This window comes from Zingiber officinale, chromosome 10B, assembly GCF_018446385.1.
Source record: "Zingiber officinale cultivar Zhangliang chromosome 10B, Zo_v1.1, whole genome shotgun sequence".
NCBI lineage: Eukaryota > Viridiplantae > Streptophyta > Magnoliopsida > Zingiberales > Zingiberaceae > Zingiber > Zingiber officinale.
This window is the reverse complement of record NC_056005.1, coordinates 47,126,678-47,145,819: the sequence shown is the minus strand read 5'-3', so window position 1 is coordinate 47,145,819 and position 19,142 is coordinate 47,126,678.

Below are 19,142 nucleotides of genomic sequence, written 5' to 3'. Positions count from 1 at the left end.
AAACACTTGAGTCACTGTGGTTTGCTTTGTTTCTTCCCTTATTCTTATTCTGTTCTTAACTGGTTTTCCGCTGCGCTAACCACTCGTGTGAGTTTTATCTTTAAGTTTTAGCTTTTGAAGAGGCTATTCACCCCCCTCTAGCCATCCAAGATCCTAACAGCAAGTCCTCTCAGAGTCCAAAGGTCAGGGAGGCTCAGGTACTCAAAAACACCAGGGCCACAGCTCTAACTGGAAAAGGAACTCCAGCAACAAACGCAAACCAGGGAGTTACCCAAAAGGAGGACCAGCCAGCAAACAACCTAGTTATCCCAAGTGTTCTACTTGTGGGAGATTCCACCCAGGAGTTTGTCACAAGGGCACACGCGGATGCTTCGAATGTGGACAAGAGGGGCATATGGCTAAGTAGTGCCCGAACAAGACCAGTTTTCCTCAACCACAGTCGATTCAGTATGGAGGCCAGCCAGCTCAGTTACATCAAATGCAAGCTGCTATAGATGGTCCACACATCAGTCAAGGCAGACTAGAAGCCCCCTCAGCCATGACGAACGCGAGGATCTACTCACTCACCAAAGAAGACGTAGCGAATGCCTCGACAGTTGTTACAGGTCAGATTAGTATTTTACAGCAAAGTGCAACTGTCTTATTCGATACTGGGGCAACCCATTCTTATATATCCAAGGCGTTTTCTGAAAAGTTAGCGATACCTCCAGAGGTACTCAGTGGTCAGTTTCTGACAACACTACCTTCGGGAGGAATTATGGCATCCACGCACTGGCTCAGAGCAGTGCCAGTCATTGTAGCAGACAGAGAACTCTTTTGTGATCTGATAGTGCTAGATATGACTGATTATGATGTCATTTTTGGAATGGACTTCCTGATCCGATATGGTGCCTCTATCGAGTGCCATAAACAAAAAGTCATATTCCAATCTGATGCAGGAGTACAATTTGAGTACAGCGGAGAACCAAAGAGAAAAGCCAAGAAATTTCTCTCAGCTCTGAAAGCACAAAAATTACTGGATTCAGGATGTACGGGATTTTTAGCGCATGTAGTCAATACCAGTCAGGACAAGGATCAAAAGCTAGAAGAGGTCCGAGTTGTATGTGACTACCCAGCAGTCTTCCCTGAAGAGTTACCAGGCCTAACACCAGACAGGGAGATTGAATTCGAGATAGAACTCATTCCCGGTACAAATCCCATCTCCAAAGCACCTTACCGCATGACTCCAACAGAACTGAAGGAACTTCAGGAGCAACTACAGGAGCTGCTTGACAAGGGCTTCATACGTCCTAGTCACTCACCATGGGGAGCGCCTGTATTGTTCGTGAAGAAGAAGGACGGGAGCATGCGCCTGTGTATAGATTATAGAGCACTGAACCAAGTCACGATCAAGAACAGGTATCCTCTCCCCAGAATAGATGACCTGTTTGATCAGCTAAAGGGAGCAGCAGTGTTCTCTAAAATAGACCTTCGGTCAGGATATCACCAGGTTAGAGTTAAAGAAGGTAATATACCCAAGACGGCTTTCAGGACCAGATACGGACATTATGAGTTCGTAGTCATGCCCTTTGGCGTGACAAATGCTCCAGCTACCTTTATGGACCTTATGAACAGAGTATTCAGAGAATACTTAGACAAATTTGTTATTGTGTTCATCGATGGCATTCTTGTCTATTCAGGAACTCAGGAAGAACATGCAGAGCACCTGAAAATAGTACTGCATATCCTTCAGCAAAACTAGCTATACGCCAAGTTTACGAAATGTGAATTTTGGCTCGATCAGGTAGCCTTCCTGGGTCATATCATCTCCAAGGATGGTATTATGGTAGATCCCAGTAAAATAGAGGCTGTGAGCAACTGGAAAAGGCCTAAGAACGCCAGTGAAATCAGAAGCTTTTTGGGACTAGCAAGTTATTACAGGAAGTTCGTAGAGGATTTCTCCAGGATAGCCTCCCCACTAACAGCTCTTACCAGAAAGAACAGAAAATTTCAGTGGACAGAGGATTGTGAGAAGTATTTCGCTCTCAAAATTTGGAGACATTATTTGTATGGAGCTCAGTGCAGAGTGTATACAGATCATCAGAGTCTGAAGTACTTCTTCACTCAGAAGGATCTGACTATGCGACAGCGCAGATGGCTCGAGCTGGTCAAGGACTATGATATAGACATCCTCTACCACCCAGGAAAGGCCAATAAGGTGGCAGATGCACTTAGCAGGAAGTCCAGTGCTACCTTACTATCCCTAGTAGCCATGTCACCACCCCTACAAAAGAAGATTATAGATTTCAGTCTCGAACTTATAGTGGGACAGCTCTCTATTATGACTTTAGCATCTACCTTGCTTGGTGACATCCAAACAGCTCAGGATCAGGACCCTGAAATTCAGAAAATCAAGCAAGGGTTAACAGAATTAGAAAGTGGAGAGTTCAGGGTCTCAGATAGTGGGGTATTATATTTTGGTAACAGACTATGCGTTCCGGATCAGGAGGAACTACGGAGGAAGATTCTAGACGAGGCTCACAGGACTCCTTATGCGATGCATCCTGGTTCCACCAAAATGTACCAAGACCTGAAGAAACGTTTTTGGTGGCCTGGGATGAAAAGAGACGTCGCTAGGTATGTTAGTATTTGTCTGACCTGTTAAAGGGTCAAGGCAGAACATCAGAGACCAGGAGGAGTTCTGCAGCCCATTCAGATCCCAGAATGGAAGTGGGAGGATATTTCCATGGATTTCATAGTGGAACTACCCAGAACCACGAATGGTTTTGATGCCATCTGGGTAATAGTCGATAGGTTGACTAAATCAGCCCACTTCTTAGCTATCAGGATATCCTACTCCATGGAGCAGCTAGCTCAGTTGTATCTCAAGGAGATTGTCAGACTGCATGGAGTCCCACAGACCATTATTTTAGACAGAGATAGTAGATTCACATCACACTTCTGGGAGTGTGTACAGTCAGCATTGGGTACCAAGTTAAAATTTAGCACAGCCTTCCATCCTCAAACAGATGGTCAGACGGAGCGGGTAAATCAGGTACTCGAAGATATGCTCCGAGCATGTGCCCTAGATTTCAAGGGAAGTTGGTGCAAATATCTGAGTTTAGCAGAATTTGCATACAACAACAGCTATCAGGCCACTATCGGTATGGCACCCTACGAGGCTCTTTACGGGCGGAGGTGTAGATCTCCAATCTGCTGGTATGAGAGTGGTGAACAGAAAGAACTAGAACTTCAGATAGATCTAGTAGCAGATACCACAGCAGCTATACAGCAGATCCGCCAAAGGATAGAGACAGCTCAGAGCCGCCAGAAAAGCTATGCTGATACACGGCGCAGGCCCTTAGAGTTTTCAGTTGGGGATACAGTATTTCTCCGAGTGGCTCCCATGAAGGGAGTAATGCGTTTTGGGAAGAAGGGCAAGCTAAGTCCCAGATATGTGGGACCATACCTTATTACCAGAAGAGTTGGCAAGGTAGCCTATGAGTTAGAACTACCCCAGGAGATGTCAGCTATCCATAACGTATTTCATGTCTCTATGCTGAAGAAGCATATCCCAGATGCCAACCAGGTGATTGAGCCCCAGTCGGTACAAGTCCGTGAAGACCTCAGCTATGACAGTCGGCCTATTCAAATAATAGACCGAGCAGTTAAGAAATTGCGGAACAAGGAAGTACCATTAGTAAAAGTTATTTGGCAAAGTCACACAGCAGAAGAGGCAACTTGGGAGACAGAAGTCAGTATGAGACAGAAGTACCCAAAGTTATTCTAAGTTCGAGGACGAACTTTTTATAAGGAATGGGGTATTGTAACGCCCGAAAATTCTCAAATCAATTTTAAAAATATTCTATGATTTTTCTAGAATTTTAGAATATTTTTACGGAATTTTTGGAGTAGCGGAAGTAGCAAAAATAAATAAAACCGTAAAACAGCTTAAGTGGGAATCGAACCCGAGACCTAGCGAACTCTATGCCTTATGGATGACTTAGTAACCATGTGGCCCCAGCAGGGGTGTGCTGAAAGAAGAGGGAAACAATTATATTTGAGGTTGAGTGGGGGTGGAATTAATCACCTAATATAAATAGGAGATTTAAGTGGGGATTGATTATTTTGCTCGATAGTTTTCTCTCCCTCAAACCCTCACCCGCCGACCCCTCTTCCTCCATCACCTCTCAGCACCCAAGCCCAAGGAAGAACCTAGGGTTCCATCCCTAGGGCTATAGGAGTATCTTCCGGCAACATCAAAGGCACGAGAACGCTCCTCTCCGAGAGAAGAGCACATAGACGTGAGGAGATTGACGAAGGGATCTTCTCCACCGGAAATCTAGCGATCAGATCGTAAGGAAAACTAGCGCAGGATGTAAGAAACCCCTCACCTGCAGTATAAGTAGCTCTTCGTATATTTAATGCATTCGTTTAGTCATATGCAGAATTTTCAGTATATAGGGTGTGAATTAGCGCACACCAAGTGTTTGCTTTAATGCTTAGCTCAGTAAAATGCCACCATAGGCATTTCAATAGTTTAGATAAATGCAGTAGAAGCATTTATAGCATATTTAGTCTTGCTATAGTTTTATGGGACTACGGTCCAATGGGTGGGCTCCCATAGTCGCCTCTAGGTTCAGATAACCTAGCTCTAGGTTCAGATAACCTAGTAAAAGCAAGATAAATTAATTAGCTTATGATCCAGTATTTTACTTTTATCAATGGCACTGTACTGGACTAGATGTCCTTGGGTTGGGCTCCCACAGTCGTCCCTAGGTTTAGATAACCTAGTAACCCTACTAGAATTGGGATTTGCAACCCCGAGTCTAGTTAGGGATTGCGCGCATAGCAGGTACAGTTGCCGAGCCCATCAGCAGCATGATTAGTATTTTCATCTATTTATAATAAATAGTTTTTTTTCAAAGCTTCACAAAATAGTTTATGTGAATACAGGGCAGCTTAGCATTAGTTAGCAGTAGCGTAGCTCAGCTTTTATTTCAGTTTAGTTCTTATGGATCCACATGATAGTTTTATGCTTAGCTATGATTGCCATGTATCATATGTGATTATGCCATGTTTTAGAATCCATGTTTAGCAATGTTCAGCATATATTTCAAATAGCATGTTTTAAAAGCATAAATTGCATTGAATGCATGTTTTGTGAGGTAGATGGTTTCTTACTAAGCTCCCAAGCTTACAGATACTTCTTTCCCTTATACTGCAGATAATGGTAAAGGAAGGATGGATTAGCGGAAGCTGGAGGACAATACAATGAAGATGTGTGTGGATAGAACCTGGAATAAAGATCTTGGAAGAACTAGAACATTTAAGAACTTAGCGTTTCTTATCATGTTACTCTTTGCTTACTTAGTTATCTAAATGCCTTGAATTGTGAAAGTATGTCTAGAATACTAGTTATCATGCTTAGAATACTAGTATCTGATATTAGAATATTGTCCAGCCACCTTAGAATTTATGTATGTGATTTGGGCACGAAACAGTGCTGAAATCATACTCTTGATACGAAATCAGTAACCCCGATCGATCAGCCGATCGATTCGAGGGTTCCCAATCGATCAGCTGATCGATTGGGTAGTTTTTCCACGAACAGTAAACTCTTGGATCGATCAGCCGATCGATCCGGTCGCGTTCTGTTGTGAACAGAGAGCTTTGGAATCGATCACTGGATCGATCAACAAGTCTGGATCGATCAGCCGATCGATCCAGAATTTATCCCGTGCACAGTAGCAAGCTGAATCGATCAGTGGATCGATCAGACCACTCCAATCGATCCACCGATCGATTGGTAGGCCTGATAACCATTGGTAACCCCTCATTTCAGCCCTTGATCATACGTGAAGCCTAGATTACCTCCTTTAGCATAGCAATAGCATTCAAGATGTAGTTTAAACATGAATTTCAGATCTAATAGAAATTAGCAGAAGAAATTGTATTAGTTAGCAAAATTTTTAATTAACTCAGTTTTCCGCACCTTAAGATATAGTTTAGCACAACATAATGTAACCCCCGGCCTTACAGCTTAGTTAGTAGGAGGCGGGGCGGTACATCTTGTCATATAAAACATATCATTTTCATGCATAGTTAGGGGTTTTGAGCCTTCTACAAACCCTAATCATACTTGACTGAAACATGCAAGGGTTTTTGTCTTGGATCTTAAGCAACTTTAAATAAGGAAAGCATCATATTAACATCACATGATACTTATCATAACATAGAGGACCTTTAGCAAATATAAACCCTAGTTTTCTTGGTTTGGCCAAAACCTACATGTCATGGTTCTAGGGGTTTTTTTAGCAACATAAGCATGAAAGATTTAAACTAACATCATATAGGAGAACCCTTCATCATAAGAAATCATGAACAAACATAGTTAGGTTTCAAAAGTTTACTCTAAACCCTTTTTTTCCTCTTGGCCGAAACCTAAGGAGATGGTTTCTAAATTTTAAATCAACATGTAGCATGAAACTTTTAACCACCATAGCATAGCAAGTGAGGTTCTTAATAAGCATAATTAGGTTTCTAACCCTAGTGTTCAACCTTGGCCGAAACTTGTAGACATGATTCTTAGGTTTTTCAAGCAACATTTTAAGCATGGATCTTTAACCTAATATCTCATGATACATAGCATACATGTGAGGCCTTTAGATATCATGGAAAGTTCCTTAACCCTAATTTTCTTACTTGGCCAAAACATACATGTCTTGGTTTTGGATTCTCTTTTCTTTTTCTTTTTTTTAAACAATATGAAACTAGAAACTTTTAAATCAATCATCATATAGTGGGTACACATCATGAGGAAATCATTAGTAACATAGTTAAGTTTCTAAACTTCCTCTAGTCTCCTTATTCCTTCTTGGCCAAAACCCTAGGAACATACATCTAGGTTTTTAACAACTTGAAGCATAAAACCTTTTAAGCAAATATCATACAATGGGTTATTTATCATGAGGAATCATAACAAGCTTAGTTGAATTTTTAAACTTCCTCTTATGCCTTTGTTTCTTGCTTGGCCGAAACCCTAAATTATGGATCTACCCTTTTATGCAACCTAAACATGAGAACTTTAGGCTAACATCATGTAGTGAGTTATAAACCATAAGGGGTCATAAACAAGCATAGTTTATATCTTAAACTTTCCCTAAACCTCTTTATCTATACATGGCCGAACCCTAAAGAGCAAGGTTCCAAAAATCTAAGCAACATGAAAAACCTTAACCTAACATCATGTAGTGAGGTACAAACCAGCTGACAAGTGATGGACCTAGTAGTTGACATCCACCACTTGTGCTCTTGCGGTCTAATTTGCACTCAGCATAATCTGAGTCAGAATACCCTATTAATTCAAAATTATTAGTTCTAGGATATGAAATTCCTACATTTGTTGTTCCTTTAAGGTATCTAAAGATTCTTTTGACTTGAGTCAAATGAGATTCTTTAGCACAGGTTTGGTATCTAGCACACATACTCACTGCAAATAAAATGTCGGGTCAACTTGCAGTTAAGTATAGTAGGCTACCTATGGCACTCCTATAGTATTTTAAGTCGATTGGTTTTCCATTTGGGTCGTCGTCTATAATAGTATTAACTACCATAGGTGTTTTTTTTTCCTTTAGTATTTTCCATCCTGAATTTTTAAGTAATTCTTTGGTATATTTTTGTTGATAAATATAATTTTCCTCATTTGTTTGTTTGATTTGTAATTCTAAAAAGTAAGTTAATTTTTCTACTAAACTCATTTCAAATTCTTGTTCCATTAAATTTGTGAATTCTTCTAAAAATTTTGAATTAGTTGAGCCAAAAATTATATCATCTACATAGATTTAGACTATAAATATGTCCTCTTTTATTAGTTTAACGAATAGGGTCGGGTCAATTTGACCCTGATTAAACCCTTTGGATATTCAAAACTGGGGTGTTTGCTTAAGTCCATATAAGGCTTTCTTTAATTTAAAGACATAGTCTCGGTGCTCTAGACATTCAAAACTGGGTAGTTGGCCTACATAGACTTCTTCTTTTATCAGCCCATTTAGAAAGGCAGATTTGACGTCCATTTGATACAGTCTGAACCCTTTATGGGCTGCATAACTGAGTAACATTCTAATGGACTCTAATCTAGCTACTGGGGCATAAGTTTCATCACAGTCAAGTCCTTCAACTTGACTAAATCCCTTAGTGACTAGCCTAGCTTTATTTATGGTAATTTCCCCAGTTTCACTTAATTTATTTCTGAATATCCATTTGGTTTCTATTATTTTCTTATTTTTGGGTGGTGGTACTAAGTCTCACACTTCATTACGTTCAAATTGAGCTAGCTCTTCTTGCATAGCTATGACCCAGTTTGGGTCAAGTAATGATTCAACTACAATTTTAGGTTCAATTTTTGAAATTAGAGAAATTTGACTTAGGTTCCTAAAAGATGACCTAGTATGAACCCTTAAGTCTGGATCACCAATTATTTGGTCAATTGGATGATTTGGGTTGACTCTTATAGTTCTAGGCGGTTGATTTTCTAAAGGTTCTTCTTCTTCTTCGTGATAATTGGTTCCTTCTTAATTACTATTTTCTTGAATAAATTCAATTGGTTGAGGTTGGGTTTGTTGTTTGGATTCCTCCAATTTTACATTACTAGTTTCTTCAATTCTTAATGAAATCTTATTATATATTCTGTACCCCCTATTATTTAGAGAGTATCCTATAAAAATTCCATCTTCTATTTTAGAGGTGAATTTTCCTAAGTGCTCTCTTGTGTTTAGGATGAAGGTTGGACACCCAAATACTTTAAAATATTTTATATTTAGTTGTTTATTATAATAAATTTTGTAAAAGGTTTTATTGTGTGTTTTGTTTAGTGTTGTTCTATTTTGCACATAGTAGGCTGTACTGACAGCTTATGCCCAAAAGTACTTGGGTAAATTATATTCATTTAGAATAGTTCTAGAAGCTTCAAGTAAGGTTCAAGTTTTTCTTTCTACTATTCCATTTTGTTGGGGAGTTTTAGGACACAAGAATTTGTGATGGTATCCGTTTTCAAGACAAAACTTATTAAAGTTATGATTTTTAAATTCTCCCCCATTGCCACTCCTAATTCTTTTAATTTTAAGGTCTTTTTCATTTTCGCAAAATAGTTCATCTAACTTTAATTTTGATAAATTTTTTGAAATCTTGTAGGCTTATTTTTCGTCCTTTCCTTGGATGAACCTGCAAACAAAGCTAAATCTTTCTCGGTCCCGATGTTAGTTTGCTTGTACAATTCTAATTCGTAAAATAGTTCATCTAATTTTAATTTTGATAAATTTTTTGAAATCTTGTAGGCATCCACGATGGATGCCCACAAGGTGTTACGTGGAAAGGCATTTAATGCCTACTTTATTAAATTCCGATTCTTCATTTGATGGTATATCACGTGGAGTCCGTTGAGGATGTCCTTGATCCTCGCGTGAAGTTGACTTGCCGTTTCTCCTTCTTGTATTTTAATGTTAAATAATTTATTTAACAAAAGATCGCACTTCGTTACCTTGGCGTCGCTTGTCCCTTCGTGTAGTTCGATCAGTTTGTCCTACAATTCCTTTGCAATCTGGTGCGGTCCTACCCGGTTCAATTCTTCCTTCATCAGTCTGCATTGAAGCGTGTTGAGTGCTTTGAAATATGTTGACGCTTTCTTCTTCATGTTCGGAGTCCACTGTTCTGGGTCCAGTGGAATTCCGGAGTTGTCGACTGGTGCTTTATAACCTCTTGTGACGCTGAACCATTGGTCAAAATCAGTCTTCAGGTACACCTCCATCCACTTCTTCCAGTATGAAAAATCATCCCCATTGAATAGGGGAGGGCGTACTATGCTGAAGCCTTCAATTTGAGACATAATTAATCCTGCACACAAGAGAAAAAAAATTGACAAATAAAGTCCCAAGACTTGGTCTTGGATTAGTAGTGCGGGTGAAGAAAAGATAAACTAAAAAAAACTAAATTAGTGTTGCACCAAATTAGATTAATAGTAACGAAAGAAAATTTCCAGAAAGGTAATAATACTAGTTTGGAATAATGCGAAAAACTGAAAACCGACAAAGAAAGAGAAAATTAGTTTCACCCCCTATCTGATTGGTGGTTGCAGCAAATTAGAGTGGTACCTGCTCTGATACCACTTGTTGGATCATGAGTTTCGCTGGAGGGGGGGGGGGAGGGGGTGAATAGCGATTAAAAATTCGAGAGTAAGCAGCGGGAAATAATTAAGCTAAAGCAAAAACAAAGATTTACTTGGTTTGGAGCCTTTGGCGACTCTTACTCCAAGGCCCGCACGCAAGGGTGCTTTCGATGGACAATCACTAATAATTCAAAAAGTTTGATTACAAATTAAGTACAGGAATTAATTAGCGAAACAAAAAAGGTCGACAATAAATAAAAAAAATAGAAACAGAAATAACACTTTTGTCGGAGAGCTTTCATAGTGTCGCAGGAGCACAGAGGAGTAGATCTTTCGTTATTGTATTGAGCTTCAGCCTTTACCCTCCTTATGTAGGAGGTTCGGAGAGCTTGGATCCTTTCATGTGCCCTGAATATGACGTAGCCGAGCCAACCAGTGCACTCCACGTGGCGATGTGACGTTGTGGATAAAATTCACCTCTGGGCGCCCGGATCCATCCAAGGCTCCCAGACCCTGGTTTTCCAGCAACTTCCTTCCTGCAAGAAAACATTAGTCCGGAGGCAAACATACGATATATATATCTTGCAAAATAAAGTGTTAGCATAGTTTAAAATTAACAAGTATAGTATTAGCTAGATTCTATCTCCTCGAGATCGAAATCTAGTCACGATCTCGACTTAGATATCCGAAATAGGTCTAAGTCGGATCGACGCCTAATGTTCCCTTCTCGGGAATACGTCCTCACAGTCACTCCCCTCCAGTGACTTACCTTCACTTACTTGCCAGACGTCCGGTAAGCCCTTCAACCCATCTGGGCTTCGTGCCAGCTATCCGGTCAGCCCGTCGACCTAGCTGGACTTCATGCCAAATGTTCGGTCAGCCCATCGACCCATTTGGACTTCGTGACAGCTATCCGATCTGCTCGTCGATCTAGTTGGGCTTCGTGCCAGACATCAGGTCAGCCCGTCTACCTGTCTGGACTTCTCCTATACACTCAGTCAAAGTGTTAGATAACAATGAAATTAACTTAACCTATTTTGTCATTCATCAAACTTGAGTTAGACCGTTAGTGCTAACCGCACCAACAGAAGGAGTGGTCGCTAACCATTGGGATGGGAGACAGAAGGTGAAAGGGGTGGCGTGCGATGATGGCGTCGGGCCAAAGGGATCTCCTTTGTGTCAGGAAGTAGGAGATGATAAATCCAATTAGGAACTATTGGATTGGATTGGGCTTTTGAGATTGGGTTTTTCTTCCTTTGAATGAATTGGATTTGTTGGATCTAAATTGGGTTGGATGAAATGAACCATCTTCATTTGAATTGATCCAAGCCTTCAATTGAACTAACTCTTCTCAAATTAGACCATGCTTAAATTGAACTAAGCTCCTCAACCCTAGCATTGCGTCTAAATGGTTTGACTCATGTCCCATTGCTTCTTTGAATTTCCTACGAAACCACATTAAAAACATGATATTTAACTCTATAATTATATAAAAATTATAATTATGTCCAAAATGGATCTTACCTGTAAAATATGATATAAATACCAAATTTAGTATATGAGATGTTAAAAATATCAAGTATAAGAGCTAAAATAATGCATAAAATGCTAGTTATCAATTGCCCTCATCACAATTGAAGATGCTCGAGGTGAGGTGCACCTCCCTAATGGAAATACAGTTCTTTGTGGTGGACTTGGAGGCCCAAAAGAATCAGTTGGAGGGCCAGATGTATGAGCTTAAGGAGCATCAAGAAGGAGAAGACGAGCGCTAGGTGATAATTATCATCTTTTGATGTTATTTTAGCTCTCATATTTAGTATTTTTTATCCTCTCGTTTACTTAAATATTGTTTAATATCATGATTTACGAGTTAAGATATAATTTGGAGCTTGTTATAATTTTTCCCTAATTTTGGCATTATTTCATGATTTTTGTAGGGAATCAAAGATGAGCCATGGAGTTGATTAAACCAGACCAATATCTAGCCCAAGAAGTTCATTAAAGAAGAAACGAGGTTCAATTGGGAGTTTATTCAATTGAATTGGAGATGATTCGTATTCAAATTGCCTTCAACCATCATCAAATGAGTATACCTCTTGAGCTTAACCCAAGTCAAATCCTCCTCAGCAAAATCCCTAAAACCTCACTTGAACCAAACCCAAATTCAGATTAAAGCCTGGCTCAAAAGAGAGTATAAAAACTAAATTTCTAGCAGATGAACAGTGGCTTGTGTTACTGTTCATCATGCCCGTTTCTCATATTACGATTGTACCCCCCTTCTCCTTCTCAAGATCTACATCTCGGTTAGCTTCATCGGCATTGAGGATTCCAGCTACTTGCGTCCAACTCCCAATCATTTGAGCTCACTAGCAAGGGTTTCTTTGGCACTATTTTTGTTTATAAAATTCTCTATTTCTGCCACTGCCGGGAATGGTGAAGAATGCAGTGGTTCCGCCTATCATCAACAAACCTTGGAGGGGTTCTCTAGTGCCTACTAAACTCCTTTTGACGCCCTTCCATCCACCATCACCACCCTTATTGGAGCAGAGATCCAGATCATAGATTTATAGTTTTGTTCAAGTGTTGACATTTCAATTCTTCAACAGTTTATTGAAGAGGGTTTCTTTGGATTGCTAGTGAGATTTATCTGAGTTTAGCAGCTAAGAGCTCCTTCTCTGACCACTAAAGTGAGGGTTTCACTTAGGTTCCTTGTGTGACGACAATGAGAGGTTTCCTTAAAGTTTGGTTTGGACTTAGATATTGTTCATTTGTTTTTTGCATTTTTAGTTCTAGAACAGATTTCATATGGCATTGGTAATGTTTCAATTTAGTAATCTAGTATCTCTTTCCCTTATTGAATTTAATTCATATTAAGTAGTTAAGCTTGCTTCATTGGTGCAATTTAGTTTAACTTCTTGTTAGTGATTTGTTAATTGTTAAGTTGCTTTGTTATTAGCATAGGTTTATTTTCTGCATTAGATCATATTTCATTTTATTACAATTGTGTTTGTTAGTTTGTAATTTCTTATCTAATCTAGGACTTAAACTAAAAATACAATGATATGGGTTAGGTTTAGTAGGTCCCTAGTGAAAAAGGGAAAGGAGATATCAGAATTAAGAAAATAGATCAATATCGGCCGGGATATACCTTAAGAGAGATAGGCTGATCCCGGCCAGGAAATACCTTAGGAAGAATAAGCCAATATCAACCGGGAAATACCTTGGGAAGGATAGTTCAATATCGGCCAGTATATAACTTAATAAAATATAGCCCAATCGATCAGGATAATAGGCTTAAGGAGATAGAGACCAATATCGACTGAGAAACACCTTGAGAAGAATAGGCCAATATCGGCCGGGATATACCTTAGGAAGGGTAAACCAATATCGGCCGGGTTTACACGTTTAAGATAGAAAAGCCAGGATTGTTTAAGGTGGCATATCTGAACATAGACTAATATTAATTGAGTATACATGATCATCCGAGAATAAAAAGATCTAAGGCTTTACAAAATTTGTAGTATATTACTGAACGATTGGTTGAATGATAATAATAAACCGACCAGACATGGTCTGAGTTCAATTTCGGTCGATACAGGGCATAGTATCATATCGAGCTGTCTATAACATAATAAAGACATGGCATGAGCAAATACATCCAGAATATTCATAAGTAGTTTAATAAAGATATCTATGGTATGTGATTGTGTATCAGGTTCACTAATTGGCGGGAAGTATGTTTCTAGATTCTTCTGCAGGTACTAGACGACAAAGAAGGTACATCTGGAGTACAAAAAAGATTCCTTAAAAGTTATTTTATGCAAGTACAGGGCTTACGTCATCTCATAACAAAATCTAACAAACCGGGGTCCACTTCATGACTACGGAGGTTATATGAAGTGGTATAAAAAGGAGAATTCTCTCCATTGGCCAGGTATGCACACATTGTTGCTCACACTCACAACCCTAGTTCTTGATCACCGTTCATCTTCTTTTTCTTTCTTCCACACTGAGAGAGATCACTGACTTGAGCGTCGGAGGGCCTAGCCAGAGATTCTCACCCCAGTCTTAGGTCACTAACAATAGTGTTGGTTGGTCTCTTGTGCGCAGGAAGCCTTGGAAGCTCCAAATCTTGATTTTCTTCAAATGTGGTAGTTAGGAACTCAGCACGGTTGCATACGTTGTAACCTTGGACTTGAAACCAATCGTGTCGATCAGGAGACCACAATGGTCGGCAATTGGACAGGAAACAAAGTGAAAATAGGAAGGGTAGACCATACCTTCACATGGCTAGAAGAATGACAACCGTCGGCTACGCCTCAACTAGTGTTGACAATCAACAGTGTCATGATATCTTGCAATAGAGAGGAGGAAGGAAGCACTGCTCTTAGGTGGCAGGGGTGGGTCCGCACGTGAGAGGGCAAGCTGGTCCTAACCCCCTTGCATCAATCCTTTTTCACCGGCGACACATCACCCGGCGATAGATGCTTCCACAATAGTGATAAGGCCAGGCAAAGAATCAAGATTTGGGGAAAGGAACAAAGAAGCTCGGTCGGCGGTGGCTCACAGGGACGACACAATCCACTTGTGGCATCGGGGCGGTGGATCGAAGCTAGGGCACAACCAAACAGAGGATTCAGACACTCAGCTTCTGGTGAGCTCCTGGTGTCCACGACTAGGAGAGGGGAGAGCATCAATGACATCAGTGATCGGAAGGCGCACACCAGGCTGATTGACGCAAGGAGGCAGTGGTGTAATCGGGCTCGATGAAGAGGAGGCATGCGTCGGGTGAAGGAGGAAGAAGTGAATCGAGATCGGGAATAAGGAAAATGGGACTTAAGGTTTCCATTATATACATAGGCTTAAATAATCTAACTTTAGGTTAATGAAGTTAATCACTCCTAACTTAATTGATATTTCAAATAGGTCTTCTCTTAGCCTATAAATTTATCCCCCTTAAACATGTCATACGGACTTTGTTTAAATCCCGAAAAATTTCTAAAAATTTTCAATAAATCTAATAAGATTATTTTTATAATAATACTTATTAATTAATTGTTAGATCTTACATAGAATTGACCAGATAAAGCTTCAATGAGGTGTTGCCACATAATGTTGGTGCGGGAAGCATCCGACGATCGAACCTTAGTTTTGATAATGGCAAAGGATTCAAGGTTAAGTTGGTTTGTGATCTAACATGCTTGACTGAGTGTTTCAGGAAAGTCCTAACTGCGGTTAGGCAGGTGAAAATCCTAAGGGGTGGTAACCTTAGGTCCTAGGGGGCGATAACCCTAGGTGGAGGAAAACCCTAGGGGGTGGTAACCCTATGCAGAAAGTCTTGGTGGGTTGAGTGCTTCAAGCAAAAATCCTAGGGGGTGGTAACCCTAGGTGGAAAGTCCTGGTGTCGCGAACCAGGTGAAAGACTGGACCAGCCGGGAAGCGGAAGTCTAGCAGAAAGTCCAGGAGCATCAAGCATCGAGCAAAAGTCCAGTCGATCTGGAGGATCGTACTGGCATCAGGTAATCTCTCCTGAGGGGAGTAGGTGAGGACGCGTTCCCCGCTAAGGGAACAGTAGGCGTCGGGTCGACCTAGGATTTTCGGTCGGAAATCTGAAGTCAGACCCGGATAGTCTGATGACTATCGATAATAGTTTGTTACTTTATTTATTGCTTTATGTGCTAACTTTGTGTTGCAGGATATTGTTTAGGACTAACATGTCTTGCAAGTACAAAAAAATGAAGTCTTCCCTCGGATGAACAGTGTCCGAGGCGCCTCCATGGAGCTTGGAGGCACCTCGGGTGCAAAAGCTGAGCTGGCTGCGAAACAGGGCTGAAGGCACCTCGGAGGGTTATGGAGGCGCCTTGGAAGGCGCCTTGAAGACCCATGAAGGCACCCTCTAGCAGATAGGTTTCGACCAGTTTGTCACTGATCCACGCATGCGACTCGGGCGAACTTGAGGCGCCTCGGACGAGCTTGGAGGCGCCTCTAGCATGCTTTAAACGTAGGTTTCAAGCAGCACCTCCGATCAACAATTCTAAGCCTTCTCTCATTCATGTGCTGCTCCAAAAGACGCTTCGAAGTGCTGCTACTCGTGCCCGACGACCCAGAGCTCCGAGATTTCATTTTCCGTCGTTGGTATAGATTTATTTATTACACTTATTGTAATACTTAGTTTGTAATAATCGTGCTTATAGTTGTTGCCCACCGAAAGCGATCAAGGATCGCGGGCCTTCGAGTATGAGTCGATCTAGACTCCGAACGAAGTAAATCGTTGTGTTCCTTCTTTGCATTTATTTCATTTCCGTTGCGTTTGCTCTTAATTTACGATTCCGATAATCGATAAAACGGAAATAGCCACAAGCGTTCCGCCCCCCGCTCTTCACCTGAGAGGACTTTGGTTACTAGAAGGGCAGAATGGAGAACTTCCTGAAGATCCAGTTCGAAACCTGGATGATCGTCAAGACTGGTTTGGATCTGCCAACAGATATAAAGACGACAATCCTACACCCTGCGAAGATTGGGAACCTGCATTAATCAAGAAGGTGGAGGCAAATGCCAGAGCAACTTGTACCCTCTAGTGCGGACTAACAAAGGAGGAGCTAAACCACGTCGGTCCATTCTCAAGCGCCAAGGAGCTATGGGAGAAGCTGATCGAGCTTCACGAAGGGACATCCGATACCAAAGTAAGTAAGCGTGATTTACTATTCAATAAATTGTATAACTTAAAAATGTAGGAAAATGAGACGGCAAGCCAGCTACACGCGCGAATTCAAGACATCCTTAACTCCCTTCATGGAATCGGGCAGAAGGTAGAAAACAGGGATATAATAAGGTACGCTCTTAACTCATTTCCAAGGAGTACATTGTGGGCATCAATGGTAGATGCCTACAAAGTCTCTAAGGATTTGTCTTCTTTAAAGTTAGATGAATTATTTAGTGAATTTGAACTTCATGAACAGACTAATGCACAGCCAACCGAGAAGGGTATTGCTTTGGTTGCAGGTACCAGTCGAACCCGTGATCCGAGATCACGGCGAAGAACTGAACCGGTGTCGGAAAACGAACCTGACTCAGAAGATAAAGAAGACGAACTGACAACTAAGCTCGTGAATCTTGTGAAGAAGCTCTACAAAAGAAGAAAGGCTTCAACAAGAAGACCTAAAGAAAGCAGTCCAATCCAAGGACGCCCAACCAAGTTCTAAAGCAAAATTCGAGGTAATCTGCTATGGGTGCAACTAAAAGGGGCACATTAAGTCCAACTGTCCAAATCAGAAGGACGCAAAGAAACAGAGGAAGAAGAAGGTGCTGAAAGCGACTTGGGACGAATCCTCAGAAGAGGACACCGACGACGAACTCGATCAAACAAGTTTACTTGCGCTAATGGCTCAGGACCAGATCAACCTGTCCGAGAGCGAGAGCGAGTCGGAAGCCGAGTCCGAGCGAAGCCACGGATCCATATCCGTTTCCGAAGGGCCCGATCCCTCTATAAGTATTCCTAGACTTAATAACTTAGTTAATTATTTACTTTACAAATTAGCTAAATCAAACCTTAAACTAAAGTCACTTCTAAAGGAAATAGCAGTCCTTAAAGAAGTGACTAACTCCAAATCCTTGCCTGACCCAGTTCAGACTGAAGATTCAACTCAGGTCCAAAAACTTGAGGAAGAAAATTCCAGTCTGAAAAATCAGATCAAGGATTTGAAGTTAACATTAGAACGATTTTCTTTAGGATCCAAGAATCTCGACCTAATTCTTGGGTCACAAAGAGCCATCTACAATAAGACTGGGCTAGGATATAAAACCAAAAAGAAATATAAATTTTATTTATCTTTAATAAACAAACCAAATAGTAAATCAGTCCAAGCATGGGTCCCCAAGTCCAAATTGCTCAATCAAGTTGGACTTGGTCAATACTGGATCCCGAAGGATCAAATACACTACCTCGATAGACCATATCGAGGCTATGATCCAAGGGGAGCAAAAAGAAAAACGATCTTAATAAAATGAAATTAAAAAATATTCAAAATTCAAAATAAAATTTAAAAATCAAATTAAATTAAATTATAAATTCAAAATTAAAAATTCAAAATCAAATTTAAAATTTAAAATTAAATTCAAAATTCAAAATCAAATTAGAAATTCGAAATTAAATTAAAAGCTCAATTAAAAATTCGAAATTAAATTAAAAATTTAATTAAAAATTTAAAATAATTCGAATTCAAATCAAATAAAATATAGATGGAGGATCCAGAATAGCTGGCACCCCCAACTAAACTACCTGACTGGGTAACCGAACTTAATCTACCCGAAATGGGTAAAACAAGAGTAGACTACTCGGCAGGGTAATTAAGGTTATATTAAAATGGACTAGGTTTAACTTGACTCATAGTACTGGTGAAGTTTTTGGATGATAGTATGTTAGGGAAGCTTGGGCATCGCATGTCTAGGAAGATATGGCTTCGACCTAGTGCATTTGGCCAAGTGGAACTGACCGAAGCTACCCTTAAATGGATCCTAACTAGTTAAACCAAGGTTTAGTATTAAGTTCAATGGGTAGGACTATTTGGAAAACCTCGAAGGCATGGTTACTTTAATGAGTTCCTTGTGACTCACCATAGCCCAGAAGTTTATCCAAAGAATGCTTACTTGTTGAACCCAAAGCTAAACCTGAATCTAACACAAAGTTAAACAAAATTCTTAAATTGAACCTCAATTCATCTCACAAAAATTATAGGATTACCTGATTAAAAATTTAGATCGGGTGAGATAGCTAAGGAATTAAAAAATATTTTAAAAAACATTTCAAAACTTAATTTTAAAATTATTTGAAAAATTATTTTAAAAATCTTTAAAACTTAATTTCAAAATTCCTTTAAAAATATTTTTAAAATTATTTTAAAAATCTTTAAAACTTAATTTCAAAATTCTTTTAAAAATCTTTTCAAAATTATTTTAAAAATTTCAAAATCCCTTTAAAAAATCTTTTTTTTTAAAAATATTT